A 10,091-nucleotide genomic window follows, 5' to 3' on the forward strand; every position below is an offset into this window, starting at 1 on the left:
AGTAACCCATATTTCCTTACGTGCACAAACAAACAAAAATGAGATAACATGCTAGTTATCTAGATATACATACCAGTAGTTTATTTAGTTACTTGACCATAATAACAGACCATGGTTTTAACACAAGAATGTTTTATTTAGTTACTTGACCATAGATAACTAGTGTGTCCGAAAATTACTAAGTAACCCATATCTTGGTATGTATGAAGTTCTATCTAGTTCCTTCCTGTGATGACCTAACTAATATGTATCTTGTGATGTATGTTTTATTAGCCTCTTAACTCACCCCCTCGGTGTAGATCTTCATGGTCATGGTGGCCACCCACGCCTCCTATCCTTTATATCTGCTAGTGAGGCCACTCCTGGCTGGTCAGCTGGCAAATTTATTAACGGTGTGATCGCTACCTAGCCTACCCCACTGGTTATCCTCAATCACTTGGCTTGGCGTGTAGATACAAGGGATGAGCTACGCCATGCTGTCATGCCTGTGGTTTGGTTGCAAGATCTCCAGATCATGTGCGGATGTATTGCGGACCCCATGTATTTCTAAGGATACTCAACATGTGATCTGGTACAGGGGTACTTTAGCAGTATAATTTGTGTGTCTCTCTCATCATGGGGTTTAATTATGGTCCGGTAGGTCTACTGGAGTGGAGTTTGAAATGACACTAACCAACATTGTTATAGTGTTTTTATCATTATTTGTTATACCTTTTGTAGTTATAACAATATGTCCATCCTATGTTGTGCTCGGTAGATGTTAATTTAGGAACTATAGAATTAAGGTAAATTATTCATTTATTGTCACAAGTAGCTTTGTGTAGTCACCAAAGGAACTTGTTAATGATTTTGCATAATGTTTTAGGACACGAAATACTAAACTGGGTGTGGCGTGAGGAGGGAACCATCAGCATCAGTTGGGACTTGCCTCCTATAGGGAGGTAAGCATACTACTGCGTCATTGTAATTTTGTACATGTATTTGTTTTTGGCATCAGATATTTAGATGCGAGTGTGACATATTACTTTGAAATTGCCAGGCCAATATCTTTTCGCGGCAGGCATCAGGTTGGTGAGCTGGTGATTATTTCAGTTTATATGTAATTGTGTTGTTCTAAATGTTAAACATTAGAGCATGAGTAGGGTACCATCAGCATCAGTTGGGAACCTGCCTCCTATGTGGAGGTAAGCATACTGCTATGCCATTGTAATTTTGTACATGTATTTGTTTTTTTGCATCGGATATTTAAATGCGAGTGTGACATTACTTTCAAATTGTCATACCAATCTCTTTATCGCAGTAGGCATCAGGATTGTGCACTGATGATCGTTCCAGTTTACGATATGTAACTTTGTTGTTCTAAATTCCCAAACAAGTGCAATTCCCGATTCCCTATATTTACCATGTGATTTTATATATCTTTATACAAGTCTCAGATCACTCTGTGCTTATTAGCAAGGCATATATTGTGTGTCTCATCTATGAATTGTGATCGAATTTCATATATGAGGATGACGAGTTCATAACCTGATCTATCACTAATTGAACATTGGAGCATGAGGAGGGCACCATCAATATCGGATGGAAACCTGCCTCCTATGGGGAGGTAAGCATACTGTTGTGCCATTGTAATTTTATACATGTATATTGATTTTGGCATCTGAAGCGCCCCAATTCTCTGGAACTCAAATGTAATACAATTACTAGTCCCAGGAGGCTAGTAACCACATTCCTTACTTCAAATAGTACAGAGTTCGAATAAAAGTTATCACAATACCAGGGTACAAGCTCAAGAGAGCCTGAAATACAAAGTGCAGTGGAAGACAAACTAGCCCAAGCCACAGGCAGAACTGGGTGCAGACACAACCCCCTCTAGTCGAGCATAGCAGAAAAGAAGTCTTCAGCTGCTGAAAACATAAATAAATCTGGGTGAATACACTAGGTATTCCGCAAGCCCATTCCACCCATAAGAAAAAGGGACCTATATAATACATGCTTTATATGGTGGAGTTGAAGTCACTCTTCTTTTCCAGAGAAAGGCAATACTTTGATGGTTTTTCCCAAAGAAGGAAGTAGCACATTTTCACACTCAACCACCACTGAGCTTCCTGCTCCCGTGGCATTGTTTTTATTTCCAAAAACACACCCACTCACACATTTCCCGGTTCGTGGAGGTTTTAAAACACTAATTGTCATACCACACCAGACTCGTCCATACCAGTGGACACGGACTATTCGAATAGGTTTGAACTCTACGCAGAGGAGTACACTTTACCCACTAGTCCGGCTCTGTGATCTCATGGCCAATGAGATCCGAATCCGAATATCTTTCTTTCCTCACACGTCCCTACCTTAACAGTTATACCGGAAGGAGTCAGGCCACCGCCATGTCCAAACCGGACAAAACATTCCCCCTCCTTATCCTCCTGGTGCTCCCCAGCCATCATAACCCCTGGAGTTTGGATCATACGAGTTCTGATTGAGTGACTGCCCATACAGTCTCGAGTGGTTGTACTTTTCATGAGTACAGGTAGTGAAGGATGACAAACCGATCCTTATATGAGGGGACAATCCTTCTGCTCACACCTAACCCGGCTGAGCCAACACCTAAGGCCCTCCCCTAAACCAGGGAGTCCCTGACTATCCCACTCAAAAGGTGATAAGGGTGAATACCCTTCATCATACACTTTTCTGAAAACATCGTTTAGTAAAAACACTGCCCTTTTCTCATCCCACATTTTGTACTCAAAAGATATTCGTTAATGCAGGCTATCTCTCTTCTCACAATGCAAAAGACCCATCCCTTATTCCCGGCTTAGGTAGTGGTAGAAAGAGTAGGTAATTTATGCATCAAGGGAAGAATGGACTTGCCTTCGTCGAAGTTCTCCTAGCACGAAAGATCTATTTCGGAGAGGTCGAGTTCCTGCCCTTCTTCCGGAGTTACAAATTCCAGAGGATCGGATCCCTCTTCTCCTAGCAAAAATAGGTAATGAACAATACATCAACCATGGTGACTTGGTGGAGTGTGCCAACTTTTACATCAACCATGGAGTCTGCTAACTGGGTCGGGGGGGATTTTGGCCTAGCCGAGCGCGGGCGCGCGCGCGGGCAGGCAGCCCAGCCGACCCACAGAAGGGAGGAACGGCACGGGCGAACGCCGTGGGCGCAGGCCCACGCATCAGGGGGAGGGGGGTAACGGCATCGGGGGGAGAAAGGACGGTTCGCGGTGGTGAGAACCGGCCGCTGGTGAAGTTCCGCGGCAGTTCTTCGTCGGTGGCCCGGTTCTGCGTCGACGGAGTGGTGGCAAGGCATGGGCGGAGGTAGGGGATTACAGAGGTGGGGCCAATTTGGCCGGGTGGACACTCGGGGTGGCCGGTCCACGGTGAGGTGGCGGGCGGCCGCGACGGTGGGATCGCCGGCGAGGTTGCCGGGCGCAATAGGTGAAGGGAAGGGGTGTGTTGTGTTCGTGAGGGAGTGGTAAAGCTCAAGAGCTACATTAATTTGATTAGAACTCAACAGAGGGAGGAGGGCGGGGCTCACCGAAGCGGAGGAAGGGCGCGGCGGCGTGGAGCTCGATTCGGTTCAGGGGAGGGGAGGGGGAGTGACCGAGGCTGGTGTGAAGATGGATGGAGCTCAGGTGGTCCTTTTTATAGGCGCCCGGGGCAGTGAAGGGGAGGAGAGGTGGTGAGCACCAGCGAGCTTGCCACGACGACGATGATGGCGCACAGTGGTGGTGACGGGACGGCTCGGGCAGGCGGGTGATGGGATGGCTCGGGCTGGCGCAAGGAGACAGGGACGCAAGGCACCAACCTTGCTAGCGAGCGCGTTAATGGCGAGACGATGGGGCGGGTGGCGACCGACGACGATCGCGCCGATAGCTTGGTCACGGGCGCGAGGAAGGGGCTGACAAGCGGGGCCCGCTTGCCAGAGAGAGGGCGGTTGCGAGGGAGCGAGGGCGAGCGCGTCTGATGAGTGGGCCAGGTTGACAGCGGCGGAGGGAGGAGCGCGGGCGCGTGAGCGGGGATGGGCCGCGTGGGCCGAGCGGGGGACGGGCGCGCGAGCGGAGAGGGGAGAAGGTTGGGCCGGATTTGGCCCAGCTGAGGGGGGAGAAGATTTTCCTTTTTCTTTTTTTCTATTTTTATTTCTATTTCTTTTATCTCCTTTTTCCTTTGATCAAATATTTAGCTATATATTCTTAGGTGTTAAAAAATATTCTATGTGAGGTGCTACTAACAATCATGGTGTATGCATATGATGTAATGTCTTTTGAGGTGGGGTCTAGGGGGAGATAATCAAGGGGGGTTAGGAGATTAGGGCTCTAACCTTGGGGTTAAATTTTGGGATGTTACAACATCAAATGATGTGAGGGTGACATATTGATAGTCGCCTAGAGGGGGGGTGAATAGGGCGAAACTGAAATTTACAAATATAAACACAACTACAAGCCGGGTTAGCGTTAGAAATATAAATGAGTCCGAGAGAGAGGGCGCAAAACAAATCCCAAGCGAATAAGCAAGTGAGACACGGAGATTTGTTTTACCGAGGTTCGGTTCTTGCAAACCTACTCCCCGTTGAGGAGGCCACAAAGGCCGGGTCTCTTTCAACCCTTCCCTCTCTCAAACGGTCCCTCGGACCGAGTGAGCTTCTCTTCTCAAATCAAAGCCGGGAACAAAACTTCCCCGCAAGGGCCACCACACAATTGGTGCCTCTTGCCTTGATTACAATGAAGTTGTGATCTCAAGAACAATTGAGAAAGAAAAGAAGCAATCCAAGCGCAAGAGCTCAAATGAACACGGCAAATCACTCTCACTAGTCACTAGGGCTTTGTGTGGAATTGGAGAGGATTTGATCTCTTTAGTGTGTCTAGAATTGAATGCTAGAGCTCTTGTAGTAGTTGAGAAGTGGAAAACTTGGATGCAATGAATGGTGGGGTGGTTGGGGTATTTATAGCCCCAACCACCAAACTTGACCGTTGGCTGGAGGCGTCTGCTCGATGGCGCACCGGACAGTCCGGTGCACACCGGACAGTCCGGTGCCCCTGCCACGTCATCACTGCCGTTGGATTCTAGCCGTTGGAGCTTCTGACTTGTGGGCCCTCCTGAGTGTCCGGTGCACACCGGACATGTACTGTTTGATGTCCGGTGCACCGGCATGGGCGTGCCTGACGTCTGCGCGCGCTGCGCGCGCAATAAATGCACCGCAGGGAGCCGTTGGCGCCGCAGAGAGACGTTGCTCCGATGGCACACCGGACAGTCCGGTGCACACCGGACAGTCCGGTGAATTATAGCGGAGCGGCTGCCGCGCGAACCCGAGGCTGGCGAGTTCAGGAGGCCGAGCTTCCTTGGAGCACCGGACATGTCCGGTGCACACCGGACAGTCCGGTGAATTATAGCCGAGTCGCCTTGGAATTTCCCGAAGGTGGCGAGTTGGAGTCTGAGTCCCCTGGTGCACCGGACAGGTACTGTTCACTGTCCGGTGGCACACCGGACAGTCCGGTGCGCCAGACCAGGGGTGCCTTCGGTTGCCCCTTTGCTCCTTTGTTGGCTAAGTGTGAACCTTTTACACCTGTATATACTATACACTTGGGCAAACAAGTTAGTCCAAAGATTTGTGTTGGGCAATTCAACCACCAAAATTATATAGGAACTAGGTGTAAGCCTAATTCCCTTTCAATCTCCCCCTTTTTGGTGATTGATGTCAACACAAACCAAAGCAAATATAGAAGTGCATAATTGAACTAGTTTGCATAATGTAAGTGTAAAGGTTGCTTGGAATTGAGCCAATAAAACTACTTACAAGATATGCATGGAATGTTTCTTTCTTATATAACATTTTGGACCACGTTTGCACCACATGTTTTGTTTTTGCAAATTCTTTTTGTAAATCCATTTCAAAGATCTTTTGCAAATAGTCAAAGGTAAATGAATAAGAGTTTGCAAAGCATTTTCAAGATTTGAAATTGTCTCCCCCTATTTCAAATGCTTTTCCTTTGACTAAACAAAACTCCCCCTAAAAGAGATCCACCTCTTAGTGTTCAAGAGGGTTTTGATATACCATTTTTGAAATACTACTTTCTCCCCCTTTTGAACACAATAGGATACCAAATGATAAAGACTTTTGGAAAGCACTAAGTTTTTGAATTTGGTGGTGGTGGTGCGGTCCTTTTGCTTTGGGCTCATTTCTCCCCCTTTTTGGCATGAATCGCCAAAAACGGAATCATTAGAGCCCTCGAAGTAATTTCTTCCCCTTTGGTCATAAGTAACGAGTTAAGATTATACCAAAGATGAAGTCCGGTCCTTTTGCTTTTGAGCTTTTACTCTCTCCCCCAAGGATGAAGTCCTTTTCTTTGATGCTCATTTCTCCCCAAGGAATAGAGAGTTGCTCGGAGTGATGGCGAAGCATGAGTTACGGAGTGGAAGCCTTTGTCTTCGCCGAAGACTCCAATTCCCTTTCAATATACCTATGACTTGGTTTGAAATAGACTTGAAAACACATTAGTCATAGCATATAAAAGAGATATGATCAAAGGTATTTAAATGAGCTATGTGTGCAAGCTAGCAAAAGAAATTTCTAGAATCAAGAATATTGAGCTCATGCCTAAGTCTGGTAAAAGATTGTTCATCAAGTGGCTTGGTAAAGATATCGGCTAATTGATCTTTAGTATTAATGTAAGAAATCTCGATATCCCCCTTTTGTTGGTGATCCCTAAGAAAATGATACCGAATGGCTATGTGCTTAGTGCGGCTATGCTCGACGGGATTGTCGGCCATTTTGATTGCACTCTCATTATCACATAGCAAAGGGACTTTGGTTAATTTGTAACCGTAGTCCCGCAGGGTTTGCCTCATCCAAAGCAATTGCGCGCAACAATGTCCTGCGGCAATGTACTCGGCTTCGGCGGTGGAAAGAGCGACCGAATTTTGCTTCTTTGAAGCCCAAGACACCAAGGATCTTCCCAAGAACTGGCAAGTCCCTGATGTGCTCTTCCTATTAATTTTGCACCCCGCCCAATCGGCATCCGAATAACCAATCAAATCAAATGTGGATCCCCGAGGGTACCAAAGCCCAAACTTAGGTGTATAAGCCAAATATCTCAAAATTCGTTTTACGGCCGTAAGGTGTGATTCCTTAGGGTCGGATTGGAATCTTGCACACATGCAAACGGAAAGCATAATGTCCGGTCGAGATGCACATAAATAAAGCAATGAACCAATCATCGACCGGTATACCTTTTGATCCACGGACTTACCTCCCGTGTCGAGGTCGAGATGCCCATTAGTTCCCATGGGTGTCTTGATGGGTTTGGCATCCTTCATCCCAAACTTGGTTAGAATGTCTTGAGTGTACTTCGTTTGGCAAATGAAGGTGCCCTCTTGGAGTTGCTTGACTTGGAATCCTAGAAAATACTTCAACTCCCCCATCATCGACATCTCGAATTTCTGTGTCATGATCCTACTAAACTCTTCACATGTAGACTCGTTAGTAGACCCAAATATAATATCATCAACATAAATTTGGCATACAAACAAGTCATTCTCAAGAGTTTTAGTAAAGAGTGTAGGATCGGCCTTGCCAACTTTGAAGCCATTAGCAATAAGGAAATCTCTTAGGCATTCATACCATGCTCTTGGGGCTTGCTTGAGCCCATAAAGCGCCTTAGAGAGCCTATAGACATGGTTAGGGTACTCACTGTCTTCAAAGCCGGGAGGTTGCTCAACATAGACCTCTTCCTTGATTGGTCCGTTGAGGAAGGCACTTTTCACGTCCATTTGATAGAGCTTAAAGCCATGGTAAGTAGCATAGGCCAATAATATGCGAATTGACTCAAGCCTAGCTACGGGTGCATAGGTTTCACCAAAATCCAAACCTTCGACTTGTGAATACCCTTTGGCCACGAGTCGAGCTTTGTTCCTTGTCACCACACCATGCTCATCTTGCTTGTTGCGGAAGACCCATTTGGTTCCTACAACATTTTGGTTAGGACGTGGAACTAAATGCCAGACCTCATTCCTCGTGAAATTGTTGAGCTCCTCTTGCATTGCCACCACCCAATCCGAATCTTGGAGAGCTTCCTCTACCCTGTGTGGCTCAATAGAGGAAACAAAAGAGTAATGTTCACAAAAATGAGCAACCCGAGATCGAGTAGTTACCCCCTTATGAATGTCGCCGAGGATGGTGTCGACGGGGTGATCTCGTTGGATTGCTTGGTGGACTCTTGGGTGTGGCGGTCTTGGTTCTTCCTCATCCTCCTTTTCTTGATCATTTGTATCTCCCCCTTGATCATTGCTATCATCTTGAGGTGGCTCGTCTTCTTGATTTTGCTCTTCATCATTTTGAGCCTCATCCTCATTTTGAGTTGGTGGAGATGCTTGCATGGAGGAGGATGGTTGATCTTGTGTACTTGGAGGCTCTTTGGATTCCTTAGGACACACATCCCCGATGGACATGTTCCTTAGCGCGATGCATGGAGCCTGTTCTTCACCTATCTCATCAAGATCAACTTGCTCTACTTGAGAGCCGTTAGTTTCATCAAACACAACGTCACAAGAGACTTCAACTAGTCCAGTGGACTTGTTAAAGACCCTATATGCCCTTGTGTTTGAGTCATAACCAAGTAAAAAACCTTCTACAGTTTTAGGAGCAAATTTAGATTTTCTACCTCTTTTAATAAGAATGAAGCATTTGCTACCAAAAACTCTAAAATATGAAATGTTGGGCTTTTTACCGGTTAGGAGTTCATATGATGTCTTCTTGAGGATTCGGTGAAGATATAACCGGTTGATGGCGTAGCAGGCGGTGTTGACCGCTTCGGCCCAAAACCGGTCCGGTGTCTTGTACTCATCAAGCATGGTTCTTGCCATGTCCAATAGAGTTCGATTCTTCCTCTCCACTACACCGTTTTGTTGTGGCGTGTAGGGAGAAGAGAACTCATGCTTGATGCCCTCCTCCTCAAGGAAGCTTTCAATTTGAGAGTTCTTGAACTCCGTCCCATTGTCGCTTCTTATTTTCTTGATCCTTAAGCCGAACTCATTTTGAGCCCGTCTCAAGAATCCTTTTAAAGTCTCTTGGGCTTGAGATTTTTCCTGTAAAAAGAATACCCAAGTGAAGCGAGAATAATCATCCACTATTACAAGACAATACTTACTCCCGCCGATGCTTATGTAAGCAATCGGGCCGAATAGATCCATGTGGAGTAGCTCAAGCGGCCTGTTGGTCGTCATGATGTTCTTGTGCGGATGATGGACTCCAACTTGCTTCCCCGCCTGGCATGCGCTACAAATCCTGTCTTTCTCAAAATGAACATTTGTTAATCCTAAAATGTGCTCTCCCTTTAGAAGCTTGTGAAGATTCTTCATCCCAACATGGGCTAGTCGACGATGCCAGAGCCAACCCATGTTAGTCTTAGCAATTAAGCAAGTGTCGAGTTCAGCTCTATCAAAATCTACCAAGTATAGCTGACCCTCTAACACTCCCTTAAATGCTATTGAATCATCACTTCTTCTAAAGACAGTGACACCAACATCAGTGAATAGACAGTTGTAGCCCATTTGACATAATTGAGAAACGGAAAGCAAGTTGTAATCTAAGGAATCTACAAGAAAAACATTGGAAATGGAATGGTCAGGAGATATAGCAATTTTACCAAGACCTTTGACCAAACCTTGATTTCCATCCCCGAATGTGATAGCTCGTTGGGGATCTTGGTTTTTCTCATATGAGGAGAACATCCTTTTCTCCCCTGTCATGTGGTTTGTGCACCCGCTATCGAGTATCCAACTTGAGCCCCCGGATGCATAAACCTACAAAACAATTTTAGTTCTTGACTTTAGGTACCCAAACGGTTTTGGGTCCTTTGGCATTAGAAACAAGAACTTTGGGTACCCAAACACAAGTCTTGGAGCCCTTGTGTTTGCCCCCAACAAATTTGGCAACTACCTTGCCGGATTTGCTAGTAAGCACATAAGATGCATCAAAAGTTTTAAATGAAATGGCATGATCATTTGATGCATTAGGAATTTTCTTCTTAGGCAACTTAGCATGGGTTGGTTGCCTAGAACTAGATGTCTCACCCTTATACATAAAAGCATGAT

This window comes from Zea mays, chromosome 10, assembly GCF_902167145.1.
Source record: "Zea mays cultivar B73 chromosome 10, Zm-B73-REFERENCE-NAM-5.0, whole genome shotgun sequence".
Classification (NCBI taxonomy): Eukaryota; Viridiplantae; Streptophyta; class Magnoliopsida; order Poales; family Poaceae; genus Zea; species Zea mays.